General features: G+C 43.0%; 1 protein-coding gene across 4 annotated transcripts in view; it reads left to right on the top strand.

Annotated features, from left to right (window-relative positions):
- TANC2 (tetratricopeptide repeat, ankyrin repeat and coiled-coil containing 2) overlaps window positions 1-24,850 on the top strand; it is a 355,778-nt gene that overhangs the window by 185,326 nt on the left and 145,602 nt on the right. Inside the window, exon 1 of one of the 4 annotated variants that reach the window (XM_069953552.1) lies at window positions 18,546-18,655. The exons of the other annotated variants lie outside the window; for them this stretch is intronic. The gene's annotated coding sequence lies outside the window, so the exon portion shown is untranslated. Of the gene's footprint in view, window positions 1-18,545; window positions 18,656-24,850 lie in introns of those variants that run through there. 4 annotated transcript variants of the gene reach the window in all.

Below are 24,850 nucleotides of genomic sequence, written 5' to 3'. Positions count from 1 at the left end.
CAGGGAGAAGTGCAAATCTGCGCTTTCTCCCTGGCATATCCCTCGGGCAGGACCTTTGTAAATGTCCCCCCAAGTGTTTATGCAATCTGTAATAGAGATTTATGGAGAGCCCACAGGGTCCATCTGTAACGTGTGGTGTATGTGCTGCATGACGCCATACAGAACCTGTATCCTCTATACCCAACTGTATCTCATCTTGTATCCAGGCTAGAGGAGCCCAACAGGGTACTAGAGTCTCCTATATAATGTACAGGTTTCTTCAATAAACATAGCCTTTCTTTCTAATATTGTAATCACTCACATATATCATTATTATAAGTTTTGTTTCCATGGATGCATTTATAAGGGAAGGTACTATATGTATTGGCTAGTCACCTCACATAATCTGTTTCCCATGTGATTGCCTGTGACAAATAGTGAGAATCCTTTCTGCCAGGGACACCTGTCAGCCTGATCGGCGTTGGCAGCAGGAGAGAGATTATAACATTATTATCTCTTATTATATAGACAAGCCATACACTTCCCTTTGTTTATTTGTAAAGGAGAAAAAGTGCTGACATAGGGCCCTGTATGTGTGAGGCGTTCTTTAATAATTGATGTTCTCTTGTGCAGGCTCCAGTTATTGTCTGCTGCCCGGCCTTATCTGTCTGCCATGATAGAAAGGATTCTGGTTGTTTATCCTCCCTGCTTAATGGCACCGTGGCCCTTTCATAGTGATGTCGTTCCTTGGTCTTCCCAGAAGCCCACATTCCATCTTTTGTTCACAATCCAAATATCTGGTTTATACTTCTCCCTAATGGATGGATTAATACATTTTCTCGAGTCTACGTGTGAACTGTAGAATCTTAATAGATGTAACTACCACACTTTTTTGTGTAACATGAGATCACTGAGGCCATTCCACAACACGTGATCAGCTCTCCTGTACGTCGTCTTTTGATCAAAGGGTGAGTTGCTTCTCTGCACAAGGTAGAGGAGAAACACTCCAAATAGAGATGTTAGGGAATGTTTCCCCTTTCCCTTGTGCTGAGACACAATCCTCTTTTTGATCAAAAATGATGTACAACTGATCTTCTCAATGTCATATGCAGGGACAGTGTGTGTCTGTTCCTTAGCTGAAAGCTGAAGATTACAAGTCTCTGATGATACTTCATGCTAGTGCACAAGGTTGCCCACACCATAAAGAGTAAACTAACTTTAATAGCTTCTTTGCTTATTTTATTTTTTTTTACCAAGATCTGATTACTCGGCTAGCATGACATAGAAGGTGCTGTTAGATTTCTGACAGGAATTCTTGCCCTTCATGCCATGTCGTTCTGCTATTACCTGAACTGCATAGTCTTACCTGCCATACTTAGAGGGAAGAAAGGATATGCAAAACAGCTCTCACACTTCGAGCGGTCGGCACCCGGCGATTATAGGTCAAAACCTATATTAATGATCAGCCGATGACAATGATCATCGGCTGACCGTTGTCTTTATTACATGGCCGGATAGGGCTGATTCGGCTGATTATCGTTCCGTGTAATAGTACCCTAAGGGTATGTCCACATCAAGGAAATCACATGGAGAACTCCCCGTGGATTCCGCCACTCGTCCCTATGTGCTCCCGCTTCACTGTCCTCAGTGACCCATAGACTCAATTCTACGGTCAGGCAGATTCCGCCGTCCGTCAGGTGGATTCTTCAGGTGGATGCCAAAATTTGCCTGAACATTGAATGGAGTCTATGGGATGGGCGGACAGTGAAGCAGGAGCACGCAGGGACGAGCGGTGGAATTAATGGTGAGCTCTCTGTAATTTTCTTAGTGTGGGCATACCCTTACACAGAGCGATAGGTGTTAGGATTTTTCGATTGTTGCTTTCAATTACACAGAACAGTTATCGTTTAAATTCCAACTATATAAAGATTTTTCACACAATAATCGTGTAATAGTGCTGTAACTCTAGGAGTCTTAGTACATTGACTAGGGATTTTATGGCAAGCCAAACAATCTCTCCAAAAGGAAAGACTTCCCATCTGCAGACGGCTGTTTCTGGGGTTGTTGTCCCTCTTCAGTGCAGAGCAGGGTGTTGGCTGGCTAGTGAGAGATCTATCGACATGGTCAAAGGGGAGAATTTGCCATAAAGATGTGTGGAGACTTACAGACCATACACTTAACAATTGAGAAGTGATAAGAAACCTTCATAAATCTGTTGTGCAAACTTTTGACTTGTTTGAGTTCGGCAACATTCTCCGAACCCAAATGCTCGGCATTTAACTCGTGGTGCCTGGAGAAGTTCGATGCCGACCTGAGGCTGCCAGGAAAACATCCAACTTCTCCAGCCACCGGGAGTCAAAAAGCCGAACCTGAACAGTTGGGCAAGTCCACTCAACACTACTAGTAAGCCACTTGATTTACAAGTCATAGAAATTTCATGAAAAGTTTTCCTTCTTACAGTGACAATTAGAACAGCATGTTCCTATGGATGTCTGACTCATGGAACGTGTCACTGTCACTACTAGAACATTGTTGGGAGCTTGTTTAAAGAAATGATCTTTTCTTCTTGCAATACAAGCATTTTAACCTTGCATGTCACAGCTATTGCTCTTTGTAGGATTGATCTGCGGGCTTTAGTCATGCCTGTCTGTTTATTAGAAATGTTTGTCCTTTATAGTTTGTGCAGAGGAATTTTTACCTATTTGTACAGCTCACGGAAAACAAAAGATATTTTCCGTCAGGCTATTGGCAGCTAAATTCGGTCAAATCTATGAACAATCTGGTGACTCTGTCAGTCTTATGTGTAATGGTAAAGGGGTTATCCAGGACTTAAAAAGCACAGCTAGCGAAAACAGAGCCACTCTTGTCCTTAGTTGGTGTGCAGTATTGCAGCTCCGCTGTATTAAAGTGAATGGAGCCTAGTCGCAGTACTATGCCCAACCTATGGACAGGTGTGGTGCTCTTTTTGTTGGTGCTTTTATGTTTTTCTAGTCCTAGATATATCCTTTTGGGTAGCTTCACATGTAACGGAATGAAAAGTTTGCAGCAAAATCCGCTGCCGTTCCAGTAGTGTCACTTTGAATTGGGTTACATACTCAGAGTGGGATTTTCATCCCACTGCGAGTATGTAAATGCCGACCCCCTTATCCCGCTGCGGCCCAGTGAATACGTTACCGGTCTACGCTCCGGCTTGCTTCTGTGGTACTCGGCATACTGATGTCCCGCTCAGCCAATCAGTGCGGGATGGCGGGAGCCCCCAAAGCAACCAGTAATATATTTACCTGGCCGCCGTGGGTTAAGGGGGCCGGCGTTTACAAACTCTACAGCGGGATGAAAATTCTGCTGCAAGTATGTAACCCTAATCAAAGTGACAGCGGCTGGAATCACAACGGATTTAGCTGCGAACTTGCAATTTGCTATGTGTAAAGGCACCCTTAAAGTGGTTTAGGGTGTCCTTACACAGAGAGATTTATCTGACAGATTATTGAAGTCAAATCCAGGAACCGACTATAAACAGAGAAAAGGTCATAAAGGAAAGACTAAGATTTCTCCTCTTCTCAAATCCATTCCTGACTTTGGCTTCAAAAATCTGTCAGAGAAATCTGTCTGTGTAAAGGCAGCCTAACTTCCTATACACTGCAGCCATGCCGTGCCATAGCCAGTGATTGGTTGGATGAGCACTTCCTTGTGTGTGAAGAACAGGAAGAACAGTCAGCAGTAGGGATCACAGCCAGTGAGAAGTTAAAAAAAAATAAAAAATTATAATTTTATTTTGCCCAGCCAGGCCACTTTACAAAATTAAATTAAATTGCCAGATGGCCTGTTTAACAATAGAAAATAATTTAAAAAGCTGTATCCACCAGTGATCTACAGATTAAAGTCATGTCTATAGGTGGCAATATACTTTCATTAGCTTGCTTTAGCCAATAGCTGTACTTGCCCATATACAGGTGCACTTAGTTCCCAATGTGAGAAGAGATGTTTCATCTTGCTGTTTGAGATCTCCGTGCAGGCTGTGGTATACCACCATCCCTCATTCAGGAACATTGGAAGGTTGATCTGTAAGCGTGGGTGGACGATGACACCATTTACCTAATGTCACTAAAGAGGCGTCACCCAAGCACATAGAGATCTCAGGTGACATTGAACATGCCAGCTGCATCCAGATACCAGGTGTCTCCTGTCGTCGGTAAAATGTAAGACAAATAGGCGTCAGCCTGCATTTATATGAGCAATATACAATCTGCTAATGCCATGATAGCCTGTTATGGGAAAACCCCTGTGGGCGATATCTTATGCCATGTTATAATCTTGTCATAAGAGTCTGCAATATAGATTAATGGGTTGCACAGTCATTTGGCAGGACGGCACAGTTGTAGTGTATTGTGCATGAATCCCATGGCTATTGGATGGTTTCCTTGTCCCCTCCAAGTACACCTGTAAAACCCCTTTATTTATTGTGCAATGTATGTATGTTTACATCCGTAGTATATATGATTGTCAAACTATTGGGGGAGATTTATCAAACATCTTGTAAAGTGAAATTAGCTCAGTTGCCCCTAGCAACCAATCAGATTCCACCATTCATTTTCTAAAGAGTCTGTGAAAAGTCTGAGAAATGAAAGGTGGAATCTGATTGGTTGCTAGGGGCAGCTGAGCCAATTTCACTTTACAGCATGTTTGATAAATCTCCCCCATTGTCTACAATTGTGTCCGCTAAATAGCCAAGATACTAGATTTAAAGGGTATGCAAAATATCACATATATGGCAATACCTATATACAGGAGCAATGTTCTTTCCATGAACCCTCTTGCCCTGTAAAAATGATGGCACTGTGTCCTGGTTCTGGGTCGAGAAAGGTCATTGCTGCATATGAAGAGCATTGCACTAGGCCATAGTTTATTCTCTCTCTGCATGCGAAACTTTTGCATTACATATTGAAGTGTTTTGTACTGAGAAAAACGCTTTAAACGACATCGGCTCCGGCTATTGATGACTGAACCACAGGCTCTGGGGCTGCCATTTATCATCGTGTGGTGCCCGCAGGATTAACATTTAGCTGGTAGACTCAGGATCTCCTAATTGTATGTTTGTCATCTATCCAGACCTGTGCAGGTGCAGAGATGTTGTGGCTGTGTTTTATAAAAAGATAGAAAAGCTCGGAAAAACAGTAATTCTGCATAATACAGCATATGGAACTGGCTGGTCGTGCAAAAGATCAGCATGAAGGCAAGATGTACTGAACAGTGCAGAGGTGGCTCCTATAAATGTCTATAAAGTAATTATATGATTTGATAATTGTGGCAGGGAGAAGATTGGAAGGTTGAGGGTAATTCCACCAAACATAGAACATTCAGTTTTAGGTGGAGTTACTTTTTTTTTTTTTTAAATGCTGACTGCCTTACAAAGTTCTTTTCGATTGTTGCAAATTGCATTACAGTTGCACTTTCCTGTACTGCAGTAAAATTCTTCTATTCCTCACTATAGGAGACTAATGTGATGCAAGTACAACCCGCATCCTAATGTGTGTGTTCGCCCAATCATGTCAATTCTGTTGTGAATTGTGCACAGATTGGTTGTGGATCCTGCTACAGATTTGTAAGCAAACTTCCTAGATGTAGATTCCAAACCATTCAGATTGAATGTTATGTTCCCCCACCCCCCTACAATTTGGGTTCTGTTGGAAAGTTCCCAGGCAAATCTGCATGATTTAAAGCAACTCTGTACCCACAATCTGACCCCCCCAAACCACTTGTACCTTCGGATAGCCGCTTTTAATCAATCAGCTATTGTCATAAAAAACTACCTTTTAGGGTTCAAACACACACCGTATACGCAGCAGATACGCAGCAAATACGCAGCAGATCTGCAGCAGATTTGGTGGTGCAGATTTGATGCTGTGTTCAGTTATTTAGATCTAATCTGTTGCGTATTTGCTGCGTATCGCAGCAGTAAATACGCTGCGTATACGGTGTGTGTGTGTGTGTTTATACCCTTAGGGTAGCTTCACACGTATTGCATCCGCAGCAGATATCACGCTGCGAGTTTGCAGCGAAATACGCTGCAGATCCTGTTATAGTGTAGGTCTATGGGGTCACATACCCGCAGTGGAATTTTCATTCTGTTGCAGATATGTGAGCCAGCCCCTTTAAACACAACCCGCTGCCCGCAGCCCCAGCCCGGAGCATACATTACCTGCTTGGCGCAGCTGTGTGAAGCTCCCGGCTCCCCTCGCTCCTCATCAGCCAATCAGTGCACAGCTGCATGATGAAGAGGGTGGGGAGGAGGGACGGAGAGGCGGTGTAAGCCTAGGGCATAGATACTCTAGGCCATTCCATTCTGACACAGGGCTGAAAATTTAAAAGTTGTTTTTAGGACAATAGCTGCATCACCTGCCGAACGGACCCCAGGACAGATCTTGGATTAAAAGCAGCTATCCGAAGGTACAAGTGGTTTGGAGGGGGGGGGGTCAAATTCTGAGTATATCGTTGCTTTAATATGGAACAGAACCTGTGTGAGGTTTGCAAAAAAGTGGCTTCCAGTTAGTGCATCCGAATAAAGTTGTATCACCAAAGTGTTTTCTTTGATTGCTGATCCTTTACTGGTTGTAACAGAGTTTACATTTGTGGTTAGGAAAGACTGAGCAATGGTAACAGTAAAGAAAGTATCGGGCTGTGTGATCCAGGGTAAATAATGTGGTATGTAGGAACGAGCAGAGAAGATCTGTATCAGTAAAGCCGCAATGTTTTACAAAATTTAGACAGGACAAAGAAGAAGGACACAGCACTGGAGCCAAGGGGTAAGAAGCAATAATACATATTGTATATAGTTCTGGTGGTGCATTTGTCTTCTTGACCCAAGAAAGGGAATAAAGCTAGTGTATATGTTGTTCCCATCCATCCACAAATTTTTTGGGAGGAAAAATTACATAATAATAAATAATACTATACAGAAAGTTGCACTGTGTGAACATACACTGAGGGTGCAATGGAATTATTTTGGGCCACTAAATTTCCAGATTGACTCCTGGTGGCTATTGGTCTGTATACAGTGGCCAATAGCTGCACAATGCTGTCTCACCATGATGCAGCCACTGACCACCACATGTGGGTGTGCTTTTCCTGCATGTGATAATCCGCATATGGTATTCACCCCCCTCCTCTCAGGCAGTATACTTCCAAGACTGGACTGCCAGTGGAGTGAGGAAAGGTGGTAATACCTCTCCTGCTCCCCAGACAGCCTCAAAGAACTCAATTGTAAAAAAAATATATATATCTTGCTGCCTGTTTTCTTGAGCAGTATGATGGCCATGTGTTAATTAACTCACACCTTATTTACCTAGACATGTAAAGGTCCCCATACACCTGATTCTTCCACCAGCTGTACCTGCTGCCAATATAAGATGTATAGCGCTCTCCCAAGCAACCACCGAAAGATGTCAGTGGAGATGTGATGGAAAATTACCACCTGACCCTTTTGTTCTGCGAGAGATAAGCCACAGCCAAGCTGTCTGGCTGCAGTTTACCTCACATGTGCCAAATGTTCCTGTAATATGGGGAGGACAGGAGAGATAAGTGACGGCCAAATGTTTGTTCAGCCATCAAGTATTCAAGGTGTATAACTATCTTAAGACTAGTTCTTCTTGTTTTGTAAAGGGGCACAGTCCTGCCCTGGGGGCCGTTTGGCCGAAGTTAATATCCTATGATTTTACATAGAAACAGAAAACTCAAATGTATAAATTGAGTTCCGGAAAGTGTCTTCAATATATTTGTAAATATCCAAAGCACATTTTGCCTCCTCTAAGCGTAGCAGCCGGTGATGGGTCATTTCGGTAATGTTGTCATTATTTGTGGCACTTTACAAGCCATCCTCTTGTGAGCCCGCTCTCCTCCCCCCATCACGATTCTGCTGTTTTCTCCTCTTCATAAATGCTGAGATGGGGAGAAGAGTTGTAATTGCTCTTCATGTCTCAGGGTTATTATAATATTGTATCTGTTTTGCTTTGATTAATTGGCCGTCTCCCTGGTGGGAAGGAGACTGCTTAGTGCGCCATTAATCGCTCACACAAAAATATTTACTAGAGGGGGGAAAACGCAAGGTTTTGTCAAGCCAGGCATTAGTATTCCAGCATTGTCCCGCTGCCGCTCGTCTAGGAAAAACTCTTGCTTATCTGCACTCTCAAGCGTCTTCCTACAGTCAATACCCATTTTTCCCGTACAAGCATTTCTGAAAGATACTAGGCTAATGTGTGAATGCATACAAAAGCCTCGCCAGTAGCATGGCCAGCAGGTTGGATGTATCTGGTGGAACGTTTAACCACTATGTCTCATCAGTTTTCATGTTGACTCATATTTGAAAACGAACATAAAAATGTAATTCGCAATCTTCTGATTTATGAAATCATATAAAAAACAAGCAATAAACTGAAATATATGATAAAAGTAAAGCCCCTATTATACAGGGCGATGTGGAGAGCAAGCGAGCGCCGACCTGTCAGGTCAGCGCTCACTTACTCCTCATTCTCCTGCCCTCTGCTATTACATGGGCTGTCAGCAAGCGAAGAGGAGCGAGTAAGAGCCGTGGGTGGGGGTGGGGGGCTGCCTGAGCGATCGTCAGATCAGCAGCCCATAGGAGAGAGCAGTAGTCTGCTGCCACCGCTCCTAATACACGGAATAACAGCAGCAGATAGTTGCCAGGCTGATCTTTAGCGTTTTCAGCCTGTTGGAAGACAACGATCAGCTGACATCGTGCATGGCGGCTGATCATTGTCTTCTATTACACAACGCGATTATTGACCCTAACGCCCGAATATGGCTGATAATTGCTTCGAGTAATAGGGCCTTAAGGCTCTTTAGGCATGTACCCATCAGAGGTTTCCATCTTGAGCATGTCCTAATAGAAATCTCCAATTCATATTCTTGATGCCACCAGATGCCATGGTATAGGCACACAATAAGATCTGTCCCATGTGTAAGGGGCATTCACACGTTCCGTGAATATGGTCCTTGCACGTAAAATGTGCTATGGACTGGATTCATGAACCTCCTGGCATCATGTATTATTATGATGACGGGAGCTCCAAAACTGTGTTAAAGAATGTTCGCGCTACTGCACTAATACAGCAGCGCGGTTGTGTCAGTACAGTAGCTCAAACATGTTTCAGAGCTTCCAGCATCATCATACACATGGTCTGTAGCACATCTTTTGTGTATAGACCATATTCATGGAACATGTGAACACCCAATGCGGATGATTTATCAGGGCTTAGTTTTGATCCAAATTTCTTTTTGGCTTTGTGCAAAAAAAAATCTGCCTTTTTACAGCAGTTTTCTCGTGTAAGCATTGATAAATGTCCCTCTATGTCTCTATATGGAATTACACAGTCTTCTGTACTAGCCCATATAGTAAATAATCTGTATCTTGCTTAGAATACAGTTGACAATTTTCAATCAGCTTCCCTCCCTGTGGATTGACCTAGGCAGAGGTTCCGGAGCATGCCCAGTATCCTATCTCATTCATGTCAGTGGGACAGGTCCTGTGCATTGTTGCCTATGCCCAAGAGGCTTGCTGTAAAATATATCACCAATGCAGCTCAGGCTGCTCATAATAATGGACAAAAAAATAGATGAAAATTACAAAGTCGAAAAATAGAAACAGATTAGACAAGAGGAACATGTTTCAATATTTGTCTCTAACCTGTTTAAAAAACAAACACATATAGGCGATACTTAATTCCTAATACTCTGAAGAATACCACAATTGACTTCCTAAATTATACCACCATACATTGCCAATACTGGGTGGCTTTAGTTTATACTTGGGCCGCCCATCCCTGGTGAAAATGAGGCCCTTTAAGCAGGGGCGGATTAACTTTACCATAGGCCCCGGGCTGTTCACCAAGCCTGCCCCCCCCCCCACCCCACTGTAACTATGGAAGCACTAGCCTGGCGTTCATAGTACAGGATAGATAATGTCATGATGTCCTGATTTGTGCAAAATTGCCATTAAAGAACAGATTTTTTGCAAATCATGGCGAAGTGTAGCCAGGAGACAGTACACCATTGAAAGTATAAGTCTTTTTGGGTGGTCATGGGCCCCCCAGGAGCTCAGGGCCACGGGCTGCCGCCCAAAACGCCCCTATTATAATCCACTACTGCCTTCAAGGCAACCCTGTAAGGTTACAGACTGTGTGGTATATATTAAATATCTATGTTGTTCTTACTTTCTAGTTCTCCTTTCATATGTTAGTAAATTCTAGTTTGGCTATAAGTAACTGAGAGACCAGCACAAACAATTGGCAGGCTGTCCTACTGCGTTGCTTGTCATTAAGCGACATCTTGAGAACAAAGCATTGTGTCTGTGACTGCTGCAGAGGATGGCATCAAGGGTTGATGTGGCTCCTGGTTGGGGACTTTGGACTTGACGCTTTCTTTGACAGGACTAACCCTTTAACTCCTTGTCACGGCCATTTTTAAGTACACTGCTTTAGATCATGTATGTTACTATTTATTAATGGCCATAAATATTCCCTGCGGCCCTAATGAGTGTGACTAACAAGCCAGTCTGCTGCATGACTCTTATAAGAATAAGTCTCTGTCTGTTGAGCGGAGATAAGTGACTCGGTAAGATCTGTCTCGGTGTCATACCAGGACAGTGTTGCAGTAGGAGAGGTGTGGCATCGAGGGGCAGACCACCTTTCTGCAGAAGTGACAGGCCAGACATGACTGATGTATTTATTGCTCTGTGAATTAAGAATCTTCACACGGCACAATCTTTACCTGCGTCCATTGGCTTATATCCGTAGCATTGACATTGTATCTGTACAGAGTACAAATACTTTTAAGCGTCCCCATAGTGTAGTTTTGCCATGAATGTAATACAAGAGGTTTTGCATGAAGTCTACCATTACATAAAAAATAGTAAAAGTAATAGTATACAATATATAACATTCACATACAATATTATCCCTTTTGGTTGTCCTCCCTGCTTATGCTGTTTATAGTTTACATCCCATATACCTGGTGGTCCTTTCTATACTACATCTATAAGTCTATTACATATTTATAGAGAGTGGTTACCAATACAGCAAGTCATCGATGACTGGAAAAGAGAAGATCATGCAGAAGGGAAGATTATAAGGGGTTGTATGGCTCATGCTAAGAAGAAAAAGTAAGGGAAGGAGCCCTTACATTGACGAAAAAGCTCCAGCACTATGGTTTGCAGCCATGCAATTTTTATTGTAAAATCATAAAATACACACTTTTTTCATAAGAGCAAGGCATATTTCGAGTGTTCTCCATTCTTTGAAATGCAGTACTCACCTACTGTAATTTCCTGCCATTGCCGTTCCTGCACTTTGTGGTCTCTGTTGCTCACCACAAGGAAGTACCCTCTCAGCCCATCATTATCCACAGTGGTCACGAGGAGACCAGGATGTAGGGAGCAGTAGGGATCAGGTGCCACTGTGCATGTTAATGGCAGGTGGGTAATGGTACCTATACATGGACAAAAACCACAAGGCTTTTGGTGTGGAAACTGCTTCAAACCAGTTTCCACACCAAAAACCTTGTGGTTACACGTAAGAAAAAAAATCAGTTCTTTTCAATGGGAAAAATTGTACTGTGCAGTCCTGTGTTAAAGCTCCCATTGAAATCAATTGGCACATTGAACAATGCTGACTGCAGTGCAGAGGAAACAGTGGCGCAGCACTCCACCTAGCCTAATTCTTTTTGTTAATTTTTTTAAAATACTTTTTTAGCCTATTTTGTACAGTATTATAATAAGACATAAAAACAATCGCCAGACAACTGGGAAACCTCCATTGGTGAGTTACAAGACACTGTGTTGTTGGTTCTCCAGTAAGTAATTGAATAGCAAAGTGATTAGCTGTCTCCGCCGAAGAAGCTTGTATCTTTTTGGTAAATGTTTTAGGGAAGTAAATTGAATCCAGTGTCGTTTTCAAGCGTTAGCGATTTTATGTGGCTGAAATAAACTTGATGCCATCACACAAGTGAAGAAAGGGTGTTAGCACACATTAGATGTTACTGAGCCGGGGTACGGGGGAGCGAGCCGAATGATGGCGGCTTCAGACCTTTTAATTGGCCATAGCGCTGTGCTGGAGGTAATAAAGCATGAAGAGTTTTCATGTTAAATAATTTAGGCTGCAGTCACAACAAACAAGGACATACACATTAGTTGAATTGTTTAATTCACATTGTGCCGCCAGGAGTAAAATGGGCAGCGGGGCATATAACCTTTCCTGTGTCGCCTCGTTTACATGTTAAAATGATAATGTGTATATAGTGTAGGCTGATCTCTCTATGGACCGAACCAAAACTCTCCCCCAGGAATGTATTAGCATTGTTTTACAGCGTGTGATACTTGAAAAAAAAAAGTTATGAAATCCTTCAAAAGGCTTAGTAAGATATGGTAGGCCAAGTACACACCATGCCTGAGCTCAACCCTAAGCATATATGCCTGGAAATTCTCCTGCTGTGTATCTCTATGGCCCCATCTACTGAACTACCAAAACGTTATTCCATCATATACCATGGTAGGCCTGACCATAATTTACTGGTAGGAGACTCTGCTCAAACAAAATATAGGCCCTATTACACGATTATCGGCCGTGTTTGACCGATTATTGGCCATTAAGGCTGATAATCACTTTGTGTAAGAAAAAGCAACCATCAGCCGACAGGCACGGTGTCGGCTGATCAATGTCTTTCAACCAGTTGAAAGACCAACGATCCGGATAGCAACTATCTGCCCGGGCAGCCCCCCCACAGCTCCCCGCAGCACTGACATTAAGGGCCCTATTCCGCCGGACGATTATCGTTCGCATAATCGTTAACGATTAACTATCTCAAACGACCGCTATTGCAAAAGACCTGAAAACGTTCACTCATTTCCATGGAACGATAATCGTTACTTATGATCATATTTGCGATAGTTTTTTCTTCGCTATTGCGTTCGTATGTACTGCGACCAAACGACGTCTTATTCAATGCAAACGATTTGCGAACGAGCAACAATAAAAATAGGCCCAGGTCTTATAAAGCAATCAACGATTTCTCTATCGGTCGTTAATAGTTAACTGCATTTCAACCGAACGATTATGGCTTTAGATTCTAACGATTTAACGATAATCTGAACGATAATCGTCCGGTGGAATAGGGCCCTAAGCAGATAAGAATGGGGAGTTATTACCCGCTTGATCTTGGCGCACCGGTAGCGAGCAGGGAACGTTTATGTTGGGGCTAGACATTTCCATCATGTCGCCTACTATCCTCATAAGGCCACATTTACACATCCATAATATGAAAGCACCATTGTGCACTATGATCCTTTCTATTTATTCTCTCTATTATGTGTACAAGTATGACAGGTATAACGTTAGCCATAACTCTTTCCTATAAAGGGCCTCATGTTTTTGTATATTCCAGCATAGTTGGAGGCAGAAGGTCATACAACATTAACCACTGCTGGATGGTGGCTCAGTATGACAGTAGCTGCTACTCGCCTCTCTCCTGGACAGGTTTTTCTCCTGACACCTTCTGTTTTTCATATTAAGCTTCAGTCCAAATGAGCTGTAGATCTGGTTATTGGAAACAAATCCAGCTTTTGTGGCTTGGACAGGGAGCCTGCTGAAACAATGAATGCTCAGCAGTTTCTTTCTTGAATACTTTCCTGCATTCTCTCTATAAATGGGTTGTCCGTGGGGGCCTATAAAAGTGGGGGGAGGTATTGCTTCTCCATTGACATTGGAACTGATTAAGAGGCCAAAAACTGGCAACATGTATTGCATTAATAATCTCTGATGTAAGTAGAGTCTCTGGCAGCAAAAGGTTTCCTTTCTTGAGTAAGTATGCATTTTCTTAATATATCTATACCTAATCTCTTAATGCTTTAGGTCCCAGATCTACCATTAGTACTACTGGAAAGCAGCTTTACTTAAGACCGAGTCAGAACTCCCAAAATTCTGGATATTTTATCCTGTGTGAAGGTGTCTGTAGGCATTAGATGTAGGCTCGTAGCAAACACACCCAAGAAGACTGTTGGCTGCCATGCATCTGTTTGCATAGAAGAAAAGGCATAGCTCCCAGTAGGGTCTGCTTTAAAATCTGTAAAGATTTGCAACTGGAGAAGAGTACATGTAAGTATGGACGCCATCAGGACAGAATGGCCAGTATTGCTGTCTTGGGCCCACCCACTATCCGTCTCCTATTAACTTAAAAATACAGAATTGGCACCCAATGCTGTGGGTGGGTTATATGATAAGACCAGGGATGCAGGTCCTCCAGGGATGGAGGATAGTTGTAGTTCTGACCCAAGACTCACAATTATGTGTCTGTTTGTGGTAGTGGGGGTGATTTATCACAAATCCTCATGCTCATGTACTAGTAAAAATCCCACAGCAATTTTAGACTGCGTTCACACAACGTAAAACAACGGCTGTTTGACATGGCTGTTGTTTTGAGTGTCAAACAAAGACCGCTGTTTAACATGTTCTTCCAGCCTATATTGCATTATGGGCTGTAGAAACATTATTTTACATTGTTTTGAGACCTGGATCAGGATGCGCTGACCAGCAGGTATAAATTACTTTAAAAAAAAAATGTTATTTAATTTTAGCCCTTTAACAAAATAAATTTTAGTGCTGATCAACCCCTTTAAGGAATCTAATGCACAGAGACAAAAGTAGGGTGTCAGCATCAGTTCAGATCTATCAGCAGTGGCTCTGGGGATATCATTATTCCAAGTCCATTCTACTACAAACAATGCAGGCGGTAATGTTGTGGTTAGAAGAGGGGGAAAAAAATTGAGTTTGTCTTTCCGCACACTCCATTCATTTCTCAAGGGTATTAAACATTGTTTAGTTATTCAAGTTCAAAAGGAAATGCTCTGTTCCCAGGCTTAGGATCGGAAGAAATAGCTCTGTCTTTCCATGCTGACTATTCCTGCTCCGCCGCCATTTGGGGTGATGTATAATTACGAGGCTTTGGCCTGCTAGGCAGGTCCCTGTGTGCGTAATGTACATGTTGAGGGGTACACGCTGTGTACGAGGAGATAGAATGTCAGTTTTAATTGCTTTAATTGCGATTAAGGTGAAGAGCTGGTTAGAAAATTACATAAAGAAGACATTTGTAATATGCTATTATTAGAATTACATCCTGTACAAGCTAGTGCAAGACCCGGCCGAGGGAAATCTATATTAACATGACCATACAGCTTAGGTGTTAATTTGCCAATGGAATCTGCTCATTATCTATACACATGTAATGTGTCGGACAGCCCAACATCTACCATGGGGGAAAACAGGGGTCAAATGGCAGCTGCTTATCTACCTCCCCCTATTGAGTTAAGCTGCACACTCAGATAAGGCGAATGCTTTTCATTATGGTATACGAAATGATTGGTTCTGAACAATGGAGATTTATTGTATCAGATATAGGCCTTGTTTTACATATTTCTTCCATACTTTTACAATTGTAGCCTCTTAAGTGGATTTTCTGGGATTTTATGTTGATAACCGTTAGGTTAGGTTGCATGACCGTATGTTAGAGGTGGAAGATCCCGACCAATGTAGCATATCCCTGTGTATGCAGCTCATTGCAGCTGAACAGTGTAATTAAGCGAATGTACCATCAGGTATGTTCGCTTTAAACTTTGCCCATGTATAGAATGGCGCCGGTGCCACGGTCCTTTTTTTTTTTATCCTTGGCCCGATTCCCGTGGTTCCACAGTCCTTTTTTTTAACCACAGCCTGGTTCCCGTGTGCGGCACCGTTCTATTCACTGCCACTGGGCCAGGGATGAAGCACTGGAGGTGGGCCGGCCTGCCTCCAGTGGGAGCAACCCCCCCCTCCTCTATGACGCAGCTCCATTAGAATAAGCCCGCCTCCAGTGCTTCACCCCCGGCCCAGTGCCCGTGAATAGAGCGGCGCCGTACACAGGAACCAGACTGCGGTTTAAAAAAAGGCTAGCGGCACCAGCGCCGTTCTATACATGGGTAAAGCTTAAAGCGATTGTACCAGGTACATTCGCTTTAAGGAGTACAGCAACACGACATGACATGTTTTCTTCAAGCGGCCACAGTGCTCCATGATGTGCTACATACTAGGGTCATAGCTATAGGGGGTGCAATTGCATCGGGGTACAGGACTCTGAGGGGGCCTATAAAGTCTATTCCCTATATGAGGAGGCCAGTACTATATATTAACTATTATAATAGAGGGGCCCTGTTACAGGTTTTGCACTGGGGCCGGCCAGCTACAATATACAACTCCTCATTATTCAGATGCCCAAGAGTCCCGGAGGTTGATCTACCATTGACCACTCATTAATGTCTACCATAAGCATAGGTAATTGAGGTCTAATCTTGTAAAAGTTTTTTTTCACTGTAATTGTAAAAGAGTATATAACTAGTATGCCAGTAGTGGAAAATGTGTTAGGTTGGATTAGAGATATAACGTCTCATCTACTCTTTTCTCCTTCTCCACCATAAATACCTCACCTCATTTCTTCAGCAAACACAAAACAATGAGTAATAATCATCATTTCCGATCATATATCACCACCATCTCGGGCTGTGTGTACGGTCACCAGTAGGAAGCAGCTTGTGCTATGTAATCTAACCAGTTGAGTTTCATGTAATCTACTCGGAGCTGAAGCATGCTGATTAGGTTAAATAAACAATGAAATGCTTACACAATACGGAGATACACCCTGCTGCTCAGCAGGGGCCTTTTCCTTTTCATCCCTTCATGTTACCATTCAATTAACATAAATAATAAGAACTTACTAATTGTGTCTTTACACCAGAGTGGTGGAGAAGCTGCGGGAGCAGAGCGGTGATCAGGGTGGTCTGTGCCCCTAGGGTTTCAGAAACTCTACACTTTACCCTGAGAAAGCCCTCATACACATTAGAGCATGGGTCTCCAAACTGCGGGCCTCCAGCTTTTGCAAAACTAAATTTCCCATCATGCCTGGACAGCCAAATCCAAAGCTTTAGCTGTCCGGGCATGATGGTAGTTGTGGTTTCGCAACAGTTGGAGGGCCGCAGTTTGGAGACCCATGAATTAGAGGATTGGATTGGACAACCATTTTGTGTGTAAGGGCCCTCCCAACTGTCTCAACTTCGGTTATCGATGGATACGACCACGCCGAGTCGGTACTGTATGCAACGCACATTCGTATCCTATTGGCATTGTGCATAGTACCAACCTGTCATGTTCCTATCCATTGATACTGGAACTTCTGGCAGCTGAATGCATTTCACGACAATCAGGTCAGGTACACTTAAAGTGTTTTAAGTAATTTAAAGAAAAAATTGACGTATAAAAGAGACATTTTTCGGGTCCTGATAGGTCTGAATCTGGTTTCTGATTTTACAGACAGTCTATGAAGCCGATCTTCTGCAGCACGGAGAGAGTCAGGGAGATAAGTGGACAGCCGCAAGCTTCTCCCTGACTCTCTTCATGCTGCAGAAGATCGGCTTCATAGACTGTCTGTGAAATCAGAAACCAGACCTATCAAATCAATTGACATCATTTTTTTTTTAAATGACAGCAACATATTACTACGTTTTTGCAATTCGTTTAACGGATCCGTTTTTTTTTTTTGTTTTTTTTTTAAGGACACAAAAATGAGAATAGAAGTCAATGAATAGAAAAAACTATCAAAATGGATGCACACAGTTGCACATAGTTTTTTATGCGTTTTTTGCAAAGAACGGATTGCAAAAATTTAGTGTTGCAGTATATATTATATGAATTACTGCCAAACCCGATGACCTCGACCTTCCAGTGTTTATGGGGTTTTCATGATCTTCCCCAGACAGCAGATGCCGAGAGAAAGGATGGGGCAATTGGATTTCAGCATGCCCTAGCCAGCTTTCACACTGACTATTATATTTGGGTCACTATTTTTTTACTGACTCTTATGATTCTCAGAAGAGAGAAGCCACCAGCAGAGGTATCTTGCAGTGGCTTATTCCTCTCTTCCTCTCTTCTGTATGGACAGCTCTATTGCCTACTCATATTCCAAGGAACTAACCTAATTATTATAATTTTATTAAAAAGGGTATTTTCATCTCATGACTGAGACCCTCACTAAACCGTAGAATGAGTGCTCCATGATACAGCTCCAGAAGGCCAGATGACAAGAGAAGAAACAAAGTACAACAGTGATCTAAATACTGGAACAGACATTATTGATGTGTAACAAACAATGAACTAAAAAGTATCAAAGATCCCACTAGCTGGAGTGAATACACAACCTTGAATTCCAGCTGAGGTGCATAGGATTCATGTACTCTCTATGCTAAATGTCTATTCCAAGGGGTCAGGGATCACTTGGGGGTCTTCCCGCAGGTACAGTAGGCAGAGGGTCAGGCACATTGTGTGTGTGCTCTCAGAGGAGACAGTGAACAAAAGATGGAGGGGAGGAGGATGCTGGAGGGGGAAGGGGGAGGTAAAGGAGGAGGAGGAGGGGGAGACAAGGAAGAGATTCCTGCATTTCCCTGCCCTGCCTGTAAACCAGCATGCTTAGCCGGAGAAAGGATACAAAGCTTTGCATGACTTCAATGTCTTCCTTACTTGTTGGATTTATTTGCGCACGTTCTGCAGACCCACTTTACTACTTACACAACTCCTGTACTTGCAGACTTTGTAAGGTAGGTCATTGGTGGTCATTGTGATGGTGGAGGGGCAGGCGTGGGATTAGTGATAACAGATATGTGGATGACATATGCAGAGAGAGAGATACAGGAGGTGCTTCCTCATATTAAGCAGCACTGTGTACTACAGATACGGTTACATGGAAGCAGGTAGGTCTTCTTTCTATGGAATTATGCAGCAGAACCGCAATACTTTCCTATAAGTTGTACAGTCCGCAGGGATAAGATGTCCATTTACTTGTGATTTACTAATGCTTATTTCTCCCCCAATACCAAGTTTTGCATTCCTCTGATAGCTTTGTGACCTGGTTGTTACTATGGCATTATGGGATTTCTGACCCTTTACTACATGTTCCTAAACTCCGGATTTACACCCTTGGAAGCTTGGAGGGACGTAATTGGATAAGCACACATAATTTAATATAATACATTGTATTAATTGAAAACCATGTATAATGGAACATGCTATACGGTTGTACAGTATTTGATGCAGATCTCAAGGAACAATCTAATGAAATGTGATAAATTCTGTAGTGTGGGTATAGGCCACATTTCTAAGGTATAGTGTCATTTACATGAAGGCAGAGCTCATAGCTACCATAATTCACTTACACATCATTATTATGGTTGTATACAGCAGCGGTTGTATGCGTAAGAGCTTGCACTTTATTACCGGTGTGTAAACTTTCCAGGTAGTGATGTTCCAGCATGCTATCCAGCCATTAAGTCATTCAGTAATTACACAGTATTGTGCGGCTAACCTGAAGGCTATACATGCCGCATTCTCTTGTCGGATGTTTGTGAACTGTTACGAGACAGACATTTGTTGTATATATGGGTTGGATTGTATGTGAACAGCTGGGGGCTGGTTGCGCAACCTTTTGTACTTGAGTTGTTATACTCCCAGAGGCTTGGCAGGTCAGGTATGAGCAATAGGATGGACTAGTCTGTATTACAGGTCTGGAAATAATCCAACTGCAAGGTAACCCGTAGGCTTAAAACATAGCCTAGTCATGTCTGACAGATCCTGAATACATCATTATTTTCCTACGCCTTTTCATTCATCAGCTGTAACAATAGCAGCACGCACGTGGCAGGATTTAGAGATGGACTCTTCCAGTATTTCAGATCCTGGTGCATAGTATTTGATGATGATAAAATATATATATATATATATATAATATATATTATTATTATTATTATTATTATTATTATTATTATTATTATTATTATTTTGTATAATGCAACAAAATGAACACGAGGCAGAAAATCTCTGCCCTGAACCTGACCTGGGCAGTGCTGTACTGCAGCAATAGATCAGAGTGCAGGGAGGAAGTGACATTGCATTGTACTGGTGACATGTGCTTGGCAGTGGTGCAGAGGAGATTGTACAGCGACTGTATACAGCTCATGTAAACATTCGTACAGATATCTGTCGCTGCCAATCATATTCATTGACCGCATAATACTCATTCAGGGATGTAACACTCTGCCGGAGAAACAAGGGCGCTAAGGGCAATATAAGGGTAGGTGCTCTTTCTTCTATTCACGTGGCTTTATGGTGCATGGCATATTGAGTTTACTCTGGTAACAAAGACATTAGCTGCTCTGTAATTTACTAATCGACTGGCCGCTTTGCAGTTGTCACATTATTCTGCTTTAAGCCTTAGCAGCTTTTCAGCTGATCAATTTGTATCCAGTTCACGATGCTGATCACACAGACCGAAAAAAAATAAAACACCTCCTATTGTACATTACAGGTGCAAACTTGAGAGAAAAAAAAAGGCACAGTTTTTGCGCACAGGGAGGTCCTTGCTCAAAAATAATTTCTTTAAGTTAAGGTGCAGACTTTGATTTATGTGCCCCTTTGTGCCGCAATCTCTATTATCTCTACAAATCAGCAAATCTTAGTTCTCTGTGATGACTCGGCTCATGGCGCACAGCTGAGAAATGTAAAAATCTGGTGCAAAGGGAAAACATGGATAGCCATAGGCTGTATTCCATGTTTTCCTGGACTCCCTAGGGCTGCTTCCAACCTCTGCAGCTACCGAAATTTAATTTTCGTTCAGGCTCGAGCATGCACGAAGAGCATGCTCTTCTCTTATAGTGATAACTGGTCTTTTTGGCCAAGGGAGGAGACTGCAAAGTCTTATCTATGGCTCATAAATGCCCCTATGCATATTGGGGAAAAGTCAGTCAAACCAGCTTGAAGTGTGTGTGAAGGCCTCTGGATTCCCCTGACAGATGATGTGGGCAGAGGCAATGGTCATGTTGAATTTCACCTGTCCAGTTGTTATGTAGAGAAGTCTAGAAGTCTGGCAGTGACCCCCCCCCCCCCCCAATAACAAACGGTCGGCCAACCCTATCCTCTGTGTGTGGGAAGAACAGGAATGATAACTATTGTATGTGTATGGCTACCTTCAGTTAAAAGGTGTTTGTCCTTACAGTGAGGGGATGTGCACAGTATGAAATACACGTGGAGCTTCCGCTGCACGGCCTCCGCTTGAAGTTCCGCCTGTCCCATATACTCAATAATATTCGCCAGTGGCTTCCGCCGTCTGCCCAAAGAATTCCCTTGAAATCTCCACATGTATTCCGTAGTGTGCACATACCATAATAGTTATCATAGTCTCAAACACCTTGTTGGGCAGTAATGCTGAATCCTAGCCACCAGATTCTGGGGTGTGTTCACATAATCATAAGCCAGGGATGTTTTCCTTATTAAAATAAAAGAAAAATAAACCTAGATTTCTACTAAAAACCAGAATGTAAAAACGCTCAATCTGGCTGCAGATGAACATGTTGCGTGCCCACATTACTGATACAAGTCCTCACCACAGGTTTGATGGCTCAGACTGAGAGGTGTAAGGTCGGGTCATCAGAAATGGGGTCGGACCAGTACTTGCGTCTGTAATACAAACGCACAAATGTGCATGTAACAGATTCACGTGAAACTGGTCTTGTAAGGGTTGTAGTGGGGTTTGGGGTGGTGGCGTCCCGGAGGATACATAATACGTTTTACCTATAGGTATCTGTGCTACGTCTCTAGGACCTTTGGGGTCAATAATAGTTATGGGTTAAGTGCAATATGATAATGAATTATATATATTGAGTATTTACTACCACCTTTTAATGAATTTTTTTTTTTTGCACTATTACCTATTTATTTGCATTGTGCAAGTGTAATTGGTCAGGGACCGGGCATGTGTAATATTATTTGTTCATAAACCTATCATCTCCTCCGGGATAGCCACTGTTCTTTAATGTTGGTTTTTTGTCTCTTTTTTTATATGTATTGTTTTTAATATTTCTTTTCAATAAAGATTAATTTTTGGGCTATGGAATTTCAGCATTTTTTTCTTTGGAGGTAAAAACCAGAATGTAAAAATGCTCAATCTGGCTGCAGATGAACATGTTGCGTGCCCACATTACTGATACAAGTCCTCACCACAGGTTTGATGGCTCAGACTGAGAGGTGTAAGGTCGGGTCATCAGAAATGGGGTCGGACCAGTACTTGCGTCTGTAATACAAACGCACAAATGTGCATGTAACAGATTCACGTGAAACTGGTCTTGTAAGGGTTGTAGAAAGCCATCTTCATGACGTGGCATCAGTGAAGCTTCCAGCATCTCTTCAGCAACCAATCAGACTACTTAGATGGCAAATTTAACTCGGCTACATCACAATTCCATAATTTAAAAAATATTCAGCAATATGCACTTGATGTGTGAACTGTAGGCCACCTAGATAATAGGCCGGGGCTGCCGTTATTTGATTAGTATCGGATTAGAGTGTATGTTTTATGGATTCCCAGCTGGGCGGAGGCCAGGCCATAAAGAAGCTGACAACTAATCCTCCTTGTCCACACAGGCTGTGGTTGAAGATTTGTTGGGGTGAGAATACTGCATAGGATACCTGGGTGAGGGCTGGAGCTTTGGGTCATACGTGGTCTTTGAAAGCAAAGGGGGCTACCAAAGAGATGCTCTGTATTGAGGTTTCAAAGGGCTTCTGTCACCAGGTTTATTCTGCCATATCATAGAGTAGGGACAGACAGGGGTTTCAGCAGTGTCTCTACCTGTGAATATGCTGTAAGCTCTTACTTTCCTAGTTGCAGTGCATTGCTCATGCTGGCAGACAGGAGGATATTGTATTCATGAGATGCGAAAAGTTGTCGGAAAATGGCCCTTTCGCCTATGTGAAACCTGTAATGTAGTCTGAAACACTACCTGTGTCACCCCCCATGCTTTACACTGCAGCTGTGCATTTAGTTTAGAGGTATAGACCAGGGCTGGCTCCAGGTTTTTGCGGGCCCTTGAGTGACAGAGCCAAAAGGGGCCCCTCATCCTTCCACTATGCACAATTATTTGAGACACCACTAACATACGCAAACACACATTATACACACACACTTACTGACACTAGACATGACTGACTGACACATATTACTGACTGACACACACTACTAATTGACACACCTGACTGACATACATTACTGACTGACACACACACACAGGTCCTGCTCTTTTCTCCTATGTCTTCTAATGTTCAGGGCTGCACTACAGTGAGGGGGCTAAACATTAGAGCCTTGGGCCCCTAGAGGCACTGTGGGCCCCGGCACTTGCCCGGGTAGGCCCTGTGCTGCCGCCGGCCCTGGTATAGACTAAGAAAAAATGAAAGCTGTTGGGGTTTCACTGTGTAGCATCTGCAGACATACCCTGCATTGCAATGCACCACTCCTCCAATCTCAGAATCCTCATTACACCAGAATCAGGCCATCATCAGTTTAACATTCTCATCTTGAGACTGAGAGCAATGAATTTCCCCGGCTTCAGCTGTAAGTTCATTAGATCCAGCCACCGATTACAATTGACTGTGTATTATCATTTTTTCATCTTCCTTGGAAATATTGGGTTAGTTCTGGCCTTACAGCTAGAAATACAGATCATTTGAATCACTATTAATGTTATATGAGTTTCACTGCTGGAACAGGCTGCCATAATCTCCCACAGCGCCTGGGAGATAAATGAATGGCCATCATTTCTCTTATCATCTGCAAGTAATATTTCTCTTTTGTGCGGCACTTTCCCCTCTCAGCAGCTGGCTTTGCTGTGCTTCATAGGTTCCCTAGTTCTTGCTTTGTGGGATTTACTTTAAAGACTCAACACATACATTGCTCGTTTAGTTTTTAGGTGATGTCATCGATCCAAACCTACCGCTGATGGGTTTAGAAATAGATTTAGAAGACCCGTCTGAGGGCGATTAAAGAGATGCCACATTAGAGATATGAAATCATTCTTAAAGGGAAACTGTAATGTAAGCTGATAAAGGTGTCCCAAACTGTTTACATGGCTACATTGCATTGTGTGTAGTGAGACTATCCATACCTACTGTAGTTGTCTGAGGCTGTAGTCACCTAAAATGCTTTTTTAAAGGGAACCTGTCATGGGGGATGCGGGCACAGAGCCCGCCCGACCCCCCGGTGCAGCCCCCGCATAATAACCCTTTCCGGCGAGTCCCGCTCCGGGAGCCGGTCCCGGGACAAAGATATCAGCGCCCGAAGCCGTGCGCGCGCGCTGCAGAGGTGAGTCCGATGCCCATAGAGAATGATGGCTCCAGTCATTCTCTATGGGCATCGGACTCATCTCGGGTAATTCGCATACAGCGTGCGCACGGCTTTGGGCGCTGATATCTTCATCCCGGGACTGGCTCTAGGAGCGGGACTTGCCGGAAAGGGTTAAGTATCCGGGGGCTGCACCGGGGGGGTCGGGCGGGCTCTGTGCCCACGTCCCCAGTGACAGGTTTCCTCTTATTACTCTATTACTCTAAAGTGTCATAGATGCATGGCCAAGGCACTTTAGTGCTATGGTCATGCCTCTATGAGACTTCAGATTGGTATTTAATATTTTTTTTTTTTTAGTTGATTGCAGCCTTGGACAACTAAACTAAAGGTATGGATAGTCTTAAAGGGGTTATGCAGCACTACAAAAACATGGACACTTACTTCCAGAGACAGCCCCACTCTTATCCTTAGTTCAGGTGTGGTTTGCAATTAAGCTCCTAATAGAACTTAATTACAAACTCCACCCAAACTGGTGACGAGTGGTGCTGTCTCTGGAAGAAAGTGGCCATGTTTTTGCAGCACTGGATAATCTCTTTAATACTTTTATAGCTAGGTAGCCATTTAAGCTATT

This window comes from Dendropsophus ebraccatus, chromosome 14 (genome assembly GCF_027789765.1).
Source record: "Dendropsophus ebraccatus isolate aDenEbr1 chromosome 14, aDenEbr1.pat, whole genome shotgun sequence".
In the NCBI taxonomy this organism is placed as follows: domain Eukaryota; kingdom Metazoa; phylum Chordata; class Amphibia; order Anura; family Hylidae; genus Dendropsophus; species Dendropsophus ebraccatus.
This window is presented reverse-complemented; position numbering and strand designations above follow the sequence as displayed.